The sequence below is a fragment of the Somniosus microcephalus genome, chromosome 2 (genome assembly GCF_052327205.1).
Source record: "Somniosus microcephalus isolate GS21.2 chromosome 2, FLI_Smic_1.0, whole genome shotgun sequence".
Lineage (NCBI taxonomy): Eukaryota > Metazoa > Chordata > Chondrichthyes > Squaliformes > Somniosidae > Somniosus > Somniosus microcephalus.
In genome coordinates this window covers 333,569,260-333,587,757 of record NC_140988.1, presented here as the reverse complement: position 1 = coordinate 333,587,757, position 18,498 = coordinate 333,569,260, and the positions used below count along the sequence as shown (strand labels likewise).

General features: G+C 46.5%; 1 protein-coding gene across 3 annotated transcripts in view; it reads left to right on the top strand.

Annotated features, from left to right (window-relative positions):
- Positions 1 to 1,472: 1,472 nt before the first annotated feature.
- Positions 1,473 to 18,498, top strand: part of ctif (CBP80/20-dependent translation initiation factor) — a 292,382-nt gene continuing 275,356 nt past the window's right edge. For 2 of the 3 annotated variants that reach the window (XM_085975119.1, XM_085975101.1), the window contains exon 1: positions 1,474 to 1,621. The gene's annotated coding sequence lies outside the window, so the exon portion shown is untranslated. Of the gene's footprint in view, positions 1,622 to 18,498 lie in introns of all 3 variants that reach the window. The other variant, XM_085975110.1, reaches the window with a different exon arrangement.

Below are 18,498 nucleotides of genomic sequence, written 5' to 3'. Positions count from 1 at the left end.
ATACCAGATCACTCATTTACTCCCTAGCTTCTCAGGTCCTTTCTAACAAAGGGGTCTCACACCGGTCCAGATAAGGCCGGACATCTTTATGTCCTCCTGTGGTTTTTTATGGCTTTTTATAATCTCACTGGTAATGAATGTTGTGATTGTATCAGTCTTGATGGTTTAATTAGCATTAGCCCTTTCCTTTCCAAGCATTCTGTCTTGTCTACTGACTCCATATTGAGGACACATTTAAGGTAATTCTCCTACATACCCTGTTAGCTCCATGGGTAAATGAAGAAAGAATGAAAAGAAGAATGAAAAGAAAAAAGGAAGAAAGAACTTCCCTGCTCTTCTTTGAAATAGTGCTGTGGAATTTGTTTCCAAATCCCTCCATGGCCTCGCCCCTCCCTATCTCTGTAACCTCCTCCAGCCCTACAACCCTCCAAGATCTCTGTGCTCCTCTACGTCTGGCCTTGTGCGCATCGCCAGTTTTAATCATTCCACCATTGAAGTTCCACTCTGCCTACTGTTGCCTAGGCCCTAAGATCTGGAATTCCCTGCCTAAACCTCTGTACCTCGTGACTTCTCTTTCCTCCTTTAAGACGCTCCTTAAAACCTACCTCTTTGGCCAAGCTTGTGGTCACCTGCCCGAATTTCTCCTTATGTGGCTTGGTGTCAATTTTTGTCTGATTACGCTCCTGTGAAGCGCCTTGGGATGTTTTACTGCTTTAAAGGTGCTATATAAACACAAGTTGTTGTTAAAGAGAGGGAGAAAGACTTGCATTTATATAGCGCCTTTCACGACCACCGGACGTCTCAAAGTGCTTTACAGCCAATGAAGTATTTTTGAAGTGGATTCACTGTTGTAATGTGGGAAACGCGGCAGCCAATTTGCGCACAGCAAGGTCCCACAAACAGCAATGTGATAATGACCAGATAATCTGTTTTTGTTATGTTGGTTGAGGGAGAAATATTGGCCAGGACACTGGAGATAACTCCCCTGCTCTTCTTCGAAATAGTGCCATGGGATCTTTTACGTCCACCTGAGAGAGCAGACAGGGCCTCGGTTTAACGTCTCATCTGAAAGACGATACTGCCGACATTGCAGCATTCCCTCAGCACTGCAGTGTCAGCCTAGCTTTATGTGCTCAAAAGTCCCTGGGATGGGATTAGAACCCACAAACTCTTTTTCTGACTTAGAGGCGAGTGTGCAACCAACTGAGCCACAGCGAGATTTTGTAAGGGTTTAGAGCCTCGGCAGCTCATTCATGCAATGGAAAAGTGATGTAGTCGTTATTGTAATCACAAAATGTCTCCAGAAACTATCAATTGGACGTTTTAACAATGTGGAACTAGTGGGAATGAAGCACGTGTTCAGCTCTGAAATGAACTACAACGCCCAGAATGCCCGAGTGCAGCAATGCCCATGTCCAGAGGAGGGTGCCGGGCCCGCGTCACATTCCCGCATCATTGCGTGTATTTTGTGGCACCAGGATCTTGGTCACAAACCCCTGAGCCTGGGCTTCAGGAGAGCCATACGCTCCCAGGAAGGGGTGGGGGGTGGGAAAACTAAAGTGTTTAATCTGAGGAGACATCCACGATCCCCTGCCAAAGCGGCCCCAGAGATCTTTCAAAGGTCAGACAATGATTTCTCGAACCTTAAACTGGAGTTTGCTGTGTCTGGATGCTGTGTATCATTAGATTGCGACTGTGAGACTGGTTAACATTGTAGTTTCGATTTGTTACCATGGGGGGATTTAAAATGCCACAAAAGTAACGTAAGATTTCCGATGTTTTATTGCGAAAGAGGGAGTTGCTCTCGTTTTGATGCCGCCTGTGTCATTATCGGGAGAGTTCAGAAGCGCCAACCGTGTCAACTCGGGGTAGGTCGTGAAATTGCCACAATCAGATCAATGGATGGGACTGTCGGCTGCCGAAACGCAGCAACCGGCAACGTCTATATCTTGCGTATTGCAGTGATTTTTTTGTGTGTGGTAATACACACCTTGCAGCGTATGTATAGAATATATATATATTCCAAATAAGAGCACGCTGACTTTTTAATTCGTTTTGTGGAATCTGCTCGGTGTGTGTGTTTGTGTGATTCTTGTTCAGTCTTAATGTGATGAGCGGTCTGTGGGGATCTACGACAAAGGGGATCGATCTCGTTATTTAATTAAATATACATTATAAGCAGCAGGCAGCGAAATATTTAGCTACGTACAGTATTCCAGTTTCTAAATCGAAATGTTGGCGGTGTCAGTGCCATTAGAAACTGGACAATTTCCTCCTTCAGGATACTGTAACGTAATTGTCGACGTGTTGTATTCCTGACACTTCTGCAAAGGTTGCTTCGCACATCGGTCATTTTGTAACGAAGACTTATCTTAATGAGCATGCTGTGGGTGTATTTATATCCGTCTGGAGTAATTCCGATTTAACATTTGCGATCCGCAATGACAAACGGCCCTTAAAAGGACTGGGCGCGGCTGCTAGTCCGAGAGCTTTTTGTCGATGATCCTCCTCCTCCTCCTTTACCACCTCCTCCCTCCCTCCACCACCTCCCCCCTCCCTCCCTCCACCACCTCCCCCCTCCCTCACTCCACCACCTCCCCCCTCCCTCACTCCACCACCTCCCCCCTCCCTCACTCCACCACCTCCCCCCTCCCTCACTCCACCACCTCCCCCCTCCCTCACTCCACCACCACCTCCCTCCCTCACTCACTCCACCACCTCCTCCTCTTCTAATAAGGAGCCGAGTCCCAGGGTTCGGACAGCGACCCCTCTGCAGGCCGGATGAGCCTGTCTACCTTGAGTTGAGACAGCCCGACTCCAGACAGTCTGAAGGTGGGGACGAGAGACCAACCGGCTTTGGCCTCCTTGTAGATCCGAGCCGGCTTTGGCCTCCTTGACCAACTGCTGCCACGTGACACGCGGGCCATTCCTCCAATCCAGGCTTTTCCTGTAACAATCGAGATGAGGTCCGCCTCACCCAAACCCATCAGTTTTAGGCTACTTGCCATTAAGCACTCTGTGTCTGTCTCTGTGGTTTTTGTCTGGATTTGGTGCCTTAGGTCCTCAACCTAATTTGATTTATCCCACTCCCAGTTCCCCCCCTTACTCGTCTGAAACCTGGGGTGTGGTCGCAGGGGTGCGGGAAGCTCTCCTGTGCCCCTCCAGAGTCTTGCTTGATGTGTAAGGCTAGACAGCAAGCGTGAGCTGGTTATTTGAACAGGTGGGTGGGTGGTGGTATCACAGCTGAGTCTGATCCTGTCCATGCCCAGTATCTGCCCATGCAGTAAACAGGCGCCATCAGGAGCAGGTTTGTTGCCTGGTTTCTCCAGACAGGCATATGCAGGCCAATGCAGCATCCTGTCGCTGCTCAACATTAGGTCAGCTAGCTCAGCACAGAGCAGGATTGAACCTGAGACTTTGCCTATTTGTATTGCTGAGTACCTCATGGTGCATTTATCCCTGGCCCATTGAAGGCATTTTAATTGCTTTGGGTTACATCAGAATGAAGAAAAAACACTTTGCTTAATACTCTATTTTAAATGCTTAACCCTGAGCTACCAAAAGTAACACCCTGTGCTTGTTGATGTTTCATGTAAAAAATGACAATGTTGTATGTGTTAGACTTTTCTAATTTATTTTAAGTTGTTTTCACTAGAACAGTAGAATTATACAAAGTATAATGCACTTTGGGCATTTGTGACTGTCAGTAATGGTTTTGTGTGACTTTTTGGGTGGGAGGTGCAGGCGGAGGACATTATTTTTCTGCCCAAGTTTTCTCCCTTCCAATTCATTGACTTCTTCATTGGGCTATGTTTTCAAGGACAACAGTTGTCCTCCAATACCATGTCCAAATGGCCGTTATTTACATGAGTCTTGGCATAGTGTTGGGCCATATCATTTCTTTGCGCATGCAGAGACACCAAGTATTGTGTAGTGTTCAGAATTGGGAAACCTGCCGGACTTTTCATTCCTTTAACCCAATGATTGGGGGCCCAGTCAGATATGTATACAGCATTCCCCTGTTAGTCTCCCATTGCAGTTAGCTATGGGAGAAACCAAATCTGACAACACTCAGCGAGACCGCAATAGAAGACGTAGACACGGATATAAATGTAGTTTTGGAGTGACAAGCTATGATGATGACAACTCAAAGATACTGTGACTGATTATAGCATCACTCAGGTTAATATCAGCTAACTCGGCACAGATTGGGGATGGAATTCAGGTTCTTCCTGCTCTGTGTTGCTTGGAGATGGAGCCATTGCATCTTAACTACTGGATTGGCTTTGGCCTTGTGTGTCTTAATTTGACAATCAGCAGTTTTATCACTAGGATTTTTAGTATTCTCATGGTGGCTGAGTGAATTTTTATACTCTGTCCACTTAAAAGTGGAAAAACACAAGGCAGTACAATTAGAGGTCTGTCCCTTCAAACTTGTCAGGAGAGAAGACATTTAGCTATATAACGTTAGGGGGTAGGGAGAATTTGAGATAGTATATGAACAGTAATCCAGAAAATTGAAGTATATATTGGCATAAGTGTGACCCCCCCCCCCCCCAACTGTGTGCTGATAGTAGTGTGACAAATCAGTGTATTCAAACTCTTCTGTGCATGTAGACCCCTGCAAAAACAAACACACTCCCGGAGGTCTCCAGTCCAATTTCTAAAGAACTGTCAGGCACTGAAAGGAAAACAGTGTTATTATCAAACAGAAACAATTTGCTTGTTGTCACTGGGTCAAAATCCTGGAACTCACTCACTACCTTACAGCTAGTAGTAGCACCTTCACCACACAGACTGCAGAAGTTCAAGAAGACGACCCACCACCACCACCTCTAGGGCAATTAGAGATTGGCAATAAACCGGCCTTGCCACATCCTAAGAATGAATTAAAAGTAACAGGATTCTGATGTCTAACAGGAATCTGATGACCTTGCAGGCCTCGCAGTGGTGCAGAGATCCCAGTTTGAAAAGGTGTGCTGACTATTTCATTGCTCTCCTGGATGACCTCCCAGCTTGAACCCTCTATAAACTTGGAGCTCATCCAAAACTCTGCTGCCTGTGTCCTCATTGCACCAAGTCCCATTCACCCATCACCCCTGTGCTGGCTGACCTACATTGGCTCCTGGTCCAGCAACGACTCAATTTAAAAAAAAAAAAAAAAAAAAAAAAAAAAAAAAAAATTCTCATCCTTGTTTTCAAATCCCTCCTTGACCTCACCTATCTCTCTAACCTGCTCCAAGATCTCTGTGTTCCTCCAATTCTGGCCTCTTGCCCATACCCGATTTTCATTGCTCCACCATTGGTGGCCGTGCCTTCAGCTGTCTAGGCACTAAGTTCTGGAATTCCCTTGCTAATCCTCTCCGCCTCGCTCCTCGTTTAAAAAGCTCCTTAAAACCTACCTCTTTCCTGTCTTAATATCTGCTTATAATAATAATAATAATTCAACTTTATTGTCATTGTACAATGCACAAGTACATGAACAACGAAATGTGATCTTGCAAGCTCCCATGAGTCCAGTACAAATAACATTAACATTAAACGTAAATAGCACCGTCCTGGGAGAAGCAAAGCTGCTGCGTCTGTGCGCGCCGCCATTCCATTTCCACCATTCCTCCTGTCCGACAATCTTCAGCCCAACGACCGGGCCTGCTCACCAGCTGCCCCTCCCGGGGCTCTTTCCGTGACCTTCTCACCAACCGCCCCTCCTCGGGGCTCCTTCCGTGACCTTCTGCACCTGGTCTTCCCTGATGGTCACCCCTCCAAGTACTAACCAGGCTGGAAGTTGTTATTGAAATATACTGACTGTGATAATTTGTTCACTGTCATCGTATTCACTAGATTGACTTGTATTTGAGGCCCAGTCATTGTTAGATTTTTTTGTTTTGGTTCAGAATTGCTTTTTTTAACAAAACTATGAGGGGACTCTCATTTATCAACCTTCCTTCATGATGCTATTTAAAAAAAAAAAGAAACATTTTTGTATTTAAAGAGTGGGGTGGGGGGGGGATTTCTTCTCTTCTCCCTGGGGTATTCCTTGTATTTTTGTGGCAAATAACGAGTTATGCATGACTCCCTTCATTTTATGTTAGACTGGGGAATGCCCTATTTAGCTACAATGGTTGGATTACAAATTGGGCCTGTCAGCAAAATAAGAGGCACACTAGACTAATGGCATTTAAAGCCTCAGGACAATGCTGGTTTCTCTCGTCATTAACTGTGTGGCTTCCAGCTCTTGTTTGGTATGTGGAACAGAGGGATGCCTTGCAGGGAGCAAAAATATACAGGAAGGTGTGAAAAATATTTTCACTGGATGGCTGACTGGATAAAATGTGAGGAATGCAATTGCAAGGTCAGGTTGCTGGTGATACCTGTTTTTATTTCACACCCTGTCTCACATGGTATTCCTTATCACACACCTACAAATAACTACTTGGTTTAAATATTGATTCCTTTCTTTTTTGGTAACTTTGGGGTAAAATTCTCTTTTTTATCTCTGCCCTTTTGTCTGTTTATTCGTTTACTGGACCTGATGAGCAGGAGTTTCTGGTAGGTTGTGGGTTTTTCTTCAGCGCAATTCGCCCGATATCGGTCAATCTAGCGCAAACATAGAAACATAGAAGATAGGAGCAGGATTAGGCCATTCGGCCCTTCGAGCCTGCTCCGCCATTCAATGAGATCATGGCTGATCATCCAAATTCAGTACCCTGTCCCTGCCTTCTCTCCATATCCCTTGATCCCTTTAGCCTTTAAGAAATATATCCAACTCTTTTTTGAATATATTTAATGAACTGGCCTCCACCGCCCTCTGTGGCAGAGAATTCCACAGGTTCACCACTCTCTTGGTGAAGAAATTCCTCCTCATTTCAGTCCTAAATGGCTTACCCCTTATCCTTAGACTATGACCCCTGGTTCTGGATTCCCCGGCCATCAGAAACATCCTTCCTGCATCTAGTCTGTCCAGGCCTGACAGAATTTTAAAGGTTTCGATGAGATCCCCTCTCAATCTTCTAAACTCCAGTGAGTATAAGCCCAATCTCTCCTCATACGTCATTCCTGCCATCCCAGGTATCAGCCTGGTGAATCTTCGCTGCACTCCTTCCATGGCAAGAATGTCCTTCCTCAGGTAAGACGACCAAAACTGCACACAATACTCAAGGTGTGGTCTCACCAAGGCCCTGTACGACTGTAGCAAGACATCCTTGTTCTTGTACTCGAACCCTCTTGCTACGAAGGCCAACATACCATTTGCCTTCTTAACCGCCTGCTACACCTGCATGCTTACCTTCAGCGACTGGTGCACAAGAACACCCAGGTCTCTTTGCACTTCCCCTTCTCCCAATCTATTGCCATTCAAATAATAATCTGCCTTCCTGTTTTTGCCACCAAAGTGGATAACCTCACATTTATCCACATTATAGTGCATTTGCCATGTTTCTGCCCAATCACCCAACCTGTCCAAATCATGCTGGAGTTTCACGACATCCTCCTCACAGCATACCCTCACCCCCAGCTTTGTGTCGTCTGCAAATTTGGAGATATTACATCCAATTCCCTCGTCCAGATCATTAATATATATTGTGAACAGCTGGGGTCCTAGGACCGATCCTTACGGTACCCCACTAGTCACTGCCTGCCACTCGGAAAATGACCCGTTTATTCCAACTCTTTGCTTTCTGTCCGCCAACCAGTTCTCTATCCAAGTCAATACCTTGCCCCCAATCCCATGTGCCTTAATTTTGCACGCTAATCTCTTATGCGGGACCTTATCGAAAGCCTTCTGAAAGTCCAAATACACCACATCCACTGGTTCTCCCTAATCTATTTTACCAGTTACATCCTCAAAAAATTCCAGTAGATTAGTCAAGCATGATTTACCTTTTGTAAATCCATGTTGACTTTGTCCGATCCAGTCACTGCTTTCCAAGTGCTCTGCTATTACATCTTTTATAATGGACTCTAGTATTTTCCCCACTAACGATGTCAAGCTTACCGGTCTATAATTCCCCGCCTTTTCTCTACCACCTTTTTTGAATAGTGGGGTAACATTAGCTACCCGCCAATCCATGGGTACCGTTCCAGAGTCTATCGAGTTCTGGAAGAGGACCAGCAATGCATCTACTATTTCTAGGGCCACTTCCTTAAGTACCCTGGGATGTAGATTATCAGGCCCTGGGGATTTATCGGCCTTCAGTCCCATTAATTTTCCTAACACCATTTCCCTACAAATACTGATTTCTTTCAGTTCCACCCTTTCATCAGACCCTATGTTCCCCGGCATCTCTGGGAGGTTATTTGTGTCCTCCTTTGAAGACAGAACCAAAATATGTATTTAGTTGGTCAGCCATTTCTTTGTTCCCCATTATAAATTCCCCCGATTCTGACTGCAAGGGACCTACGCTTGACTTCACCAATCTTTTTCTCTTCACATATCTATAAAAGCTTTTACAGTCAGTTTTTATGTTCCCTGCAAGCTTACTCTCATTCTATTTTCCCTTTCTTAATTAATCCATTTGTCCTCCTTTGTTGAATCCTAAACTGCTCCCAATCCTCAGGATTATTACTTTTTCTGGCCAATGTATATGCCCTCTCCTTGGACCTTATGCTATCCCTAATTTCCCTTGTTAGCCACGGTTGGGTCACCTTTTTTGTTTTATTTTTATGCCAAACTGGGATGAACAAATTCTGTAGTTCATCCATGCGGTCTTTGAATGTTTGCCATTGCCTATCCACCGTCAACCCTTTGAGTGCCATTCCCCAATCAATCCTACCCAACTCGCTCCTCAGACCATCGTAGTTTCCTTTATTTAAATTGAGGACCCTAGTCTCTGAGTCAACTACTTCATTCTCCATCTTAATGAAGAATTCGATCATATTATGATCACTCCGACCCAAGGGGCCTCGTACAACAAGATTGCTAATTAATCCTTTCTCGTTACATAATACCCAGTCTAAGATGGCCTGATCTCTGGTTGGTTCCTCGACATATTGGTCCAGGAAACCATCCCGTAAACACTCCAGGAATTCCTCCTCCACAGTATTGTTACTAATTTGGTTGTCCCAATCTATATGTAGATTAAAGTCACCCATGATGACTGTTGTGCCCTTATTGCACGCTTCTTTAATTTCTCTTTTAATGCCACCCCCAACCTCCGCCTTACTGTTTGGAGGTCTATAAACCACTCCCACTAACATTTTTTTCCCCTTAGTATTTCTCAATTCTACCCATACAGATTCTGTAGTGTCCGAGGATCAATAATACTCAGACTGCAGGAGAACAATAAAACAGGTATTTACTGAACAGAGAGTAATTCAAGACTGAAATACAGAAGCCTGCTATGGCTTTATATACAGGGGTGGTCACTGCCGGTACTGCAGTATAGAATCAGTTCTTCTCTTAAAGGCACATACACAACAATTCCTCCCCTTTTAGATAAACAGTACATAACATTCATTTAACAACTAAATAATAACTAAATACAATTACAATTTTCTCTGTACTATATACATCAACTGAAATAGTCATTTATAAGTTCAGTCTTTGAGGAGGCTTCCTGATCCTGACTGGATAGCGCCTTTCTCGAGTATCCTGTAATTGCGGCGGAGTTGATTCTGGCTCATTGTCATTGGTTGGTTCGTCAGCTTCCAATACCACTGCTTCTGAGGTAGACGCAATCTGTACTTCGGGTTGATTACCAGGTGCACCTGCTCGTGGTATGGGTTTGGCTTGTTCCTGTGACTCTAGAATCTGGTCAGCATGGCGTCTCACGATGCTCTCTCCAACGTCCACTGTGTACATTAGTGGTCCCTGCTGTGTGCATATCGTTCCTGGCTGCCATTTTTCTGTTCGGTAGTCGCGGGCCAAGACTGGTTGCCCTATCTTGAAGCTCCTGGTTGGCTTCTCATTTATGTGCTGGAATTGCTTATCCTCAACATCTCGTCTTATGTTTGGTTTGAGCAAATCCAGGTGACATCTTAGCCTTCGGTTGAAGAACATTATGGCTGGAGCTTGGTTGGTGACTGCATATGTCGCATTCCGGTAAGCAAACAAGAAATTAGTGGTATGTCATCATTATGCATTGCCTTTATGGCCTTTTTAAAGGTCTGAACAAACCTCTCAGCCAATCCATTTGTGGCTGGATGATATGGGGCAGATGTGTAATGCTTCACCCCATTATTCCTCAGAAACCTCCGGAAATCCTCGGACACAAACTGTGGCCCATTGTCGGAGCAAATCTGTTCTGGCAAGCCATTCCTGGCGAAGATGGTCCGTAGGACTGCAATAGTTTTCTCCGTGGTGGTGGAGGACATTTTGATGACCTCTGGCCATTTCGAATGGGCGTCCACAGCGATTAGGAACATTGAGTCCATAAATGGACCAGCAAAATCAATGTGTACCTGTTGCCATGGAGATGAGGGCCACTCCCATGGATGTAGCGGGGCCTGTGGTGGAGCGTTTTGGACCTTCTGGCATCCTCTGCATCTCTTGGTCATATCCTCGATTTCTTTATCGATTCCCGGCCACCACACAAACGCCCTGGCTAGGCTCTTCATTTTTACCCCTCCCAGATGACCCTCATGAAGCTCATTGAGCACTCTATCTCTCAATTTGGGTGGAATTACCACTCGGGATCCACACATCAAAGTCCCCCGGCACACTGACAGCTGTTCTCTCCTTGGCGAGAATGCTGGCAACAGTGAGTCGTCATGTGCTGGCCATCCCTTCACCGTCAAATCATAGACCCGAGAGAGTGTCGGGTCATTTCGGGTTTCCTTCTCTATACTTGAGTTTGTAACAGGTAGACATTCGACTATGGTCGCATGGAATATCTCAACAGGGTCCACTGCAGGTGCTTCCTCTACCGTAGGCAACGGTAGGCGCGACAGCCCATCAGCGTTGCCATGCTGTTTCGTACCCTTGTACTCTGTCATACTGATGTGCCCCTAGAAAAAGTGACCATCGTTGCGCCGTCATCACCGGAACGCCCTTCTTTGGGTTAAAAATGGAGACCAGGGGCTAATGATCAGTCAGTAGGGTGAACTTCTGCCCGTGCAGATAGTGATTGAACTTCTTCACCCCCCACACCAGGCTGAGGGCCTCCCTGTCAATCTGGGCGTAGTTACGCTCGGCTGAGGTTAACAAGCGCGACGCAAAGGCTATTGGCCTCTCTGAACCGTCAGGGAATTTGTGTGACAGCACCGCTCCGATGCCGTAGGGAGACGCATCACATGCTAACCGAATCGGTAGTGTTGGATTGTAGTGGGCCAATACTTCTTTTGAAGTGATTAGGCATTTACATTTCTGAAAGGCACGCTTACACTCATCACTCCATTTCCATGTTACTCCAGTTTGCAGCAGGGCGTTCAGTGGGTGCAGAATTGTAGGTAAATTCGGCAAGAACTTATGGTAGTAGTTCACCAACCCGAGGAACGGCCTCAGTTGCGACACATTTTCCGGTGCTGGAGCCTTGACTACAGCCTCAATCTTGTCCGGCGACTTATGCAACCCTTCCTCATCAATCATGTGGCCACAATACGAGATTTGTCTCCTGAAGAACTCGCATTTGGGGCGGTTGGCTCGTAGCCCATATTCCTGTAATCTCGTGAGCACCTGCTCCAGGTTGGCAAGGTGTTCACTGTCATTTTTGCCCGTAACCAGGATGTCGTCCAAATAACACTGGGTCCCCGGGATCCCTTGCAGGACTTGTTCCATCGCCCTCTGCCAAATAGCCGGGGCTGATGCTACCCCGAATACCAGTCGATTGTACTGGTAAAGGCCTTTGTGAGTGTTTTATCGTGAGGTATTTCCTAGACGCTTCTTCCACCTCCATTTGTAGATACACTTGGGCCAGATCAATCTTCGTAAAGCGTTTCCCTCCAGATAGTGAGGCGAAAATATCTTCTATCTGTGGAAGTGGATATTGTACTGTGTGCAGGACTGGGTTCACAGTTACCTTGAAGTCCCCACAGATGCGAACCTCCTTCGGCTCCCCAGGCATGCTGCTCAATGATTTCTTCATTACAGGAACGATGGGTGTGGCCCACTCGCTCCAGTCCACCTTGGACAGCACACCCGAACGCTCCAGACTCTCCAGCTCTGCTTCAACGGCTGGGTGGATCGCGTAAGGTACCGGTCTGGCCTTAAAAAATTTTGGGTTTGCGTTATTTTCGATTTTTATCGTTGCCGTTTCTCCTTTTAGAGTCCCAAGTCCTTGTTGGAACACCTCTTTCGCGTCAGTTAGAATTTTTGACAGTCGTCCAGGTGTGACGTCATCATCCTTTTTATCATTCACAGTTAGCGCCTGAATGGAATGCCAATCCAATTGTATTTTTCAGATCCATTCACATCCCAACAGTGGTGGTCCTCCATCCGGTAGTATATATAGATACAGTTTCTGTGTTTCCTTGCCGTTGTATTCAACTGGCACCCTTATTTTTCCTCTGGGGTAGACTTTTTGCCCCGTGTATGTCTTCAATACAATGGACGTGTCCTTCAAGGGTATGTGTGAGAATAGCCACTCATAATCTCGTCGATTCATGACAGTTAGGGCTGATCCTGTATCCAATTCCATCTTTACTTGGCACCCTGCTATCATGAGGGTGACCCAAATGGTTCGGTGATCCTCCTTTGCGATCACGTTGTGTAACTTTAGACAACTTAGTCTCCTGCTCCCGGAGTCATTATCACTCTCCTGATCTTCCGAACTACTGTCTGTCATTTTTTTTACTTTCTTGTACTTTTCCTTAGTAGTTCTTGTAGTGTTGGTTTTCTTTCCCGACCTGCAGACTCTTGCTATATGTCCCATTTTCCCGCATTGCCTGCATACTTTGTCCTTAAACCAGCAGTCCTTCTGATCATGGGTTGTTCTGGCTCAGCGATAGCACTTTTCTGCTCCATACGCCATTTCGTTAGCGCTGTATTCTTGTGGTTTCTGTTGTATTTCTGCAGCTCCCCGTGCTGCTGCTTCGTAGGATACTGCCACGCTGAAAGCCTGTTCTAGCGTCAGGTCCTTTTTTGAAAGTAGTCGTTTCTGGGTTCCTTCACTCTGGAGCCCGCAGACAAACTTTTCCCGTAAGGTGTCTGCCAGTCCTGCTCCGAACTGGCAGTGCTTCGATAACTTGCGTAGTTCCGTAAGATAGTCAGCATTGTTCTCATCTTTGTGCTGGTTTCTTTTATGGAACTTGAATCTTTCTGCTATCAGCAGCAGTGTAGGGTTTAGGTGTTCCTGTAAGATATTAACAATCTCTTTAAAACTTTTCTCCATTGGTTTAGCTGGGGTAATTAAATTCTGCAATAGGCTGTACTTTCTCGCGCCCATTAAATTTAATAATACCGACGCCTTCTTTCCATTGGCCACCTCATTGACATTGCAGTACACTTCAATTCTTTCCACATACGTGGTCCAGTCTTCTACCTCGTTGTCGAAAGCAGTGATACTGCCACTCTTCGGCATCTTGGGTGATTTAAAATGGCGCCTCCCACGCTTTTTCTTCTTCCCCAATGGAATAAAATGGCGCCTCCCGCGCTTTTCCTTCTTCCCCTTGCTGCCACGCTGCTCCTAGCGTTCTACAGGGTAATGGCGGCGACCCGCGGCTTCGGCGCTTCTCACTTTTCCTTCCCCGCATTCTATCCTCTCCACGCTGCCCGGTTCTTGAGCACCGACCGCGCCCTGTGCGCTCCACCCTCTCTCTCTCTCTCTTCCTCCCGACGACGCTGCACGGCCCCTTTGCAGAGCCGCTCGATCGAGCCCGAGCCCGCTGCAGTCCGGAAGGGTCAGCGCACTACCTGCTACCAGCACGACTTGCTGGAACACCTCGACTGGAGAGCCAGGCCCAGCTCTCCACAGCCTCCCCTGCAACTCTCCGATGGATCCCTGGGCGGTTGCCCGCGGTCGACGCCCGCCGTTCTGACTTCGACCTCCAAGAAGCTTCTCTTCAAGGAAAAGATCCCCGTGTGGTGATGCAGTACTGCAGGTGAGTTCAAACCTGCCCGTCGCCAGTGTAGTGTCCGAGGATCAATAATACTCAGACTGCAGGAGAACAATAAAACAGGTATTTACTGAACAGAGAGTAATTCAAGACTGAAATACAGAAGCCTGCTATGGCTTTATATACAGGGGCGGTCACTGCCGGTACTGCAGTATAGAATCAGTTCTTCTCTTAAAGGCACATACACAACAATTTCCACCTCATCAGAGCTAATATCCTTCATTACAATTGTGTTAATCCCTTCTTTAACCAGTAATGCTACCCCACCTCCCTTTCCTTTTTGCCTATCTTTCCTGAATATCGAATACCCCTGGATGTTGAGTTCCCAGTCCTGGCCTTCCTTGAGCCACGTTTCCGTAATCCCAACCAAATCGTATTTGTTTACTTCTATTTGCGCAGCCAATTCATCCACCTTATTACAAATGCTCCTCGCATTAAGACACAAAGCCTTCAGGCTTATTTTTTTAACGCTCTTAGACCTATTAGAATTATTATTTACTGTGGCCATGTTTGATTTAAACCGTTGACTTCTCTGCCTGCCACTTTTGTTTTTCTCCTTCCTATCTTTTGCTTTTATCCTTGTTTCCCTTTCCTCTGTCTCCCTGCTCAGGTTCCCAACCCCCTGCCATTTTAGTTTAAACCCTCCCCCACAGCACTAGCAAACACTCCCCCTAGGACATCGGTTCCAGCCCTGCCCTGGTGCAAACCGTCCGGTTTGAACTGGTCCCACCTCCCCCAGAACCGGAAAAGATCGCGGAATTTAAACGCAAATCGAGGTTCCACGATCTTGGCACTAGTTTAAAAAAACAGCACGTTAGAAGCGGGCCCTGCCCTCAAAGCAAGCCACGCCCTCAGACCGAATTAAGCACCATTGCTAGTTTCCGCTAATTGCGTTCGATTGTGGACCTTCAAGCAGGCTCTAAAAATGAAGCTTTTTTTAGGCGCGAGGACACTAATAGGCACGTTTTAAAAGCTTTTCAACATAATTTTTAAAAATTTACTAGGAAACTGACTACTGTACAGCAATATAACTAGCAAATGGTTCTGTATAGTTTTTTTTAGTCACTTTCAGTTATTTAAAATTGGGTTACTCACAGATGGTGGACTAGACACTCTGATTGAAATGCTTATTTTTTGTGATAAGCCCATTTTGAGCTGTATTAGTCAAACTTGCACCAACTTACCGCTCTTAAAAATAACAAGGAATATTTTTTAAAGCAAAAACATTTAAAAAAAAATTACATTCTAAAACACTGCCCAATTGCGCTGGTTCTTTTTTTATTCGTTTATGGGATATGGACGTCACTGGCAAGGCCAGCATTTATTGCCCATCCCTAATTGCCCTCGAGAAGGTGGTGGTGAGCCGCCTTCTTGAACCGCTGCAGTGCGTGTGGTGAAGGTACTCCCACAGTGCTGTTAGGGAGGGAGTTCCAGGATTTTGACCCAGCGACGATGAAGGATCGGCGATATACTTCTAAGTTAGGATGGTGTGTGAGTTGGAGCGGAACTTGGAGGTGGTGGTGTTCCCATGCACCTGCTGCACTTGTCCATCTAGGTGGAAGAGGTCGTGGATTTGGGAGGTGCTGCCGAAGAAGCCTTGGTGAGTTGCTGCAGTGCATCTTGTAGATGGTACAGACTGCAGCCACGATACACCGGTGGTGGAGAGAGTGAATGTTTAAGGTGGTGGATGGGGTGCCAGTCAAGCGGGCTGCTTTGTAAAATCTGCCATGAACCAGGACATTCAGCGATATGCAAATGAGTGAGCGGAAACTTGATGGGGGGGGAAAAAACACTTCTCAAAACTAGTGCAATTTGCACCCAGAGCGGTAACTCTACCTCAATATCTCTGCAGCACAGCCTGTCCCAAGCTGCCACCTATGCCGACAACACATTCGACGTTCCAGGTATGACTGTCTTCTAGACCCCTCCTCCCTGCCGTGAGAAGCTGTAGCCTGCAGTTGGCATCTTCTCACTTAATGTGGCCAAATTTGGAACCGAGATGATGTTAGTTGTATGCGGAAATCCACTGTTGCTTATGACGTGTGCAGTTTTTATTCATTTGTAGAATATATACATGGTGTTCAATAAGTTCCTATCTAATGTTTATTGTGGTTCTGGAACATTAGTTGAAGATTGGCCAAGTTTCACCAGCTAAATTTAGAGTTGTTTGGTCACGGAGAATAAAGGACTATGGAGTCGCTCCCGAGAATGAAAGAAAGACTTCCATTTGTATGGGACCTTATCGCAGTTCTCAAACATCTCTACGCATTCCATATAGCGTAAACATGAATGGTGGTGGACCATTAAACAACTAACTGGAGGAGGAGGCTCCATGAATATTCCCATCCTCAGTGATGATGGAGCCCAGCACATGAGTGCAACGGATAAGGCTGAAGGGTTTGCAACCATCTTCAGCCAGAAGTGCCGAGTGGATGATCCATATCGGCCTACTCCTGAAGTCCCCACCATCACAGAAGCCAGCCCCAATTCGATTCACTCCACGTGATATCAAGAAATGGCTGAGCACACTGGATACAACGAAGACTGGGCCCCGTTAACAGCCTAGCTATCATGCTGAAGGCTTGTGCTCCAGAACTAGCCGCATCTCTAGCCAAGCTGTTCCAGTACAGCTACAACACTGGCATCTATTCGACAATGTGGAAAACTGCCCAAGTATGTCCTGTCCACAAAAAGCAGGACAAATCCAATCCGGCCAATTACTGCCCCATCAGTCAACTCTCAATCATCAGCAAAGTGATGGAAGGTGTCATCGACAGTGCTATCAAGCGGCACTTACCAATAGCCTGCTCACTGATGCCCAGTTTGGGTTCCGCCAAGACCACTCGGCTCCCGACCTCATTACAGCCTTGGTCCAAACATGGACAATGGAGCTGAATTCCAGAGGTGAGGTGAGAGTGACTGTCCTTGACATCAAGGCAGCATTTGACCGAGTGTGGCATCAAGGAGCCGTAGTAAAACTAATGTAAATGTAAATCGGCGGGGGGGGGGGGGGGCGCGGTGGGGTGGAGCTCTCCACTGGCTGGAGTTATACCTAGCACAAAGGAAGATGGTTGTGGTGATTGAAGGTCAATCATCACAGCTCCAGGACATAGCTGCAGGAGTTCCTCAGGGCAGTGTCCTATGCCCAACCATCTTCAGCTGCTTCATCAATGACCTTCCCTCCAACATAAGATCAGAAATGGGGAGGTTCGCTGATGACTGATCAGTGCCATTCACAACTCCTCAGATAATGAAGCAGTCCATGCCCGCATGCAACAAGACCTGGATGACGTTCAGGCCTGGGCTGATAAGCGGCAGGTAACATTTGCGCCACAGAAGTGCCAGGCAATGACTATCTCTAACAAGCGAGAGTCTAACCATCGCCCCTTGACATTCAACGGCATTACCATCGCCGAATCCCCCCACCATCAACATCCTGGGGGTCACCATTGACCAGAAACTTAACTGGACCAGCCACATAAATACTGTGGCAACAAGAGCAGGTCAGAGGCTAGATGTTCTACGCCAAGTGTCTCACCTCTTGACTCCCCAAATCCTTTCCACCATCTACAAGGCACAAGTAAGGAGTGTGATGGAATACTCTCCACTTGCCTGGATGAGTGCAGCTCCAACAACACTCAAGAAGCTCGACACCATCCAGGACAAAGCAGCCCGCTTGATTGGCACCCCATCCACCACCTTAAACATTCACTCCCTCCACCACCAGCATACCGTGGCTGCAGTGTGTACCATCTACAAAATGCACTGCAGCAACTCGCCAAGGCTTCTTCGGCAGCACCTCCCAAACCCGCGACCTCTACCACCTAGAAGGACAAGGGCAGTAGGCACCTGGGAACATCACCACCTCCAAGTTCCCCTCCAGGTCACATACTGAGAAGTATATTGCCGATCCTTCATCGCCGCTGGGTCAAAATCCTGGTACTCCCTCCCAAACAGCACTGTGGGAGTACGTTTACCATACGGACTGCAGCGGTTCAAGAAGGCGGCTCACTACCACATTCTCAAGGGCAACTAGGGATGGGCAATAAATGCTGGCCTTGCCAGCGACGCCCACATCCCATAAAAACAAATACAAAAAAAAAAAAAAAATTATTTTGAAGTGCAGTGACTAGTTATGTAGGCAAGTAGCCATTTTACGCACAGCAAAACCCCACAAACAGAAATGAACAGCCAGTTAATCTTTTTTTTTGGCAGTTTTGTTTGAAGGAGAAATATTAACAAGGATACTGGGAGAGCTGCTTGCATTTCAAATTGTGATCAGGCATTATCAATGTCCACCTGAATACAGGAATGGGTGGCTTTAATAGCAGCTCTTGCCTCAGTACTGCATTGGAGTGTTGATCTAAATTATTTGCTCATATCCTGGTATGGGGCTTAAACCCGTGTTATTACCTGAGCCAAACTGGGATTTCAGAGTGAACTGAAGTTTAGTGCTCGTCACTGTATGCAGGTAATGTCATCAGTAGTTACCCAAGAGAGCGTGTGCAT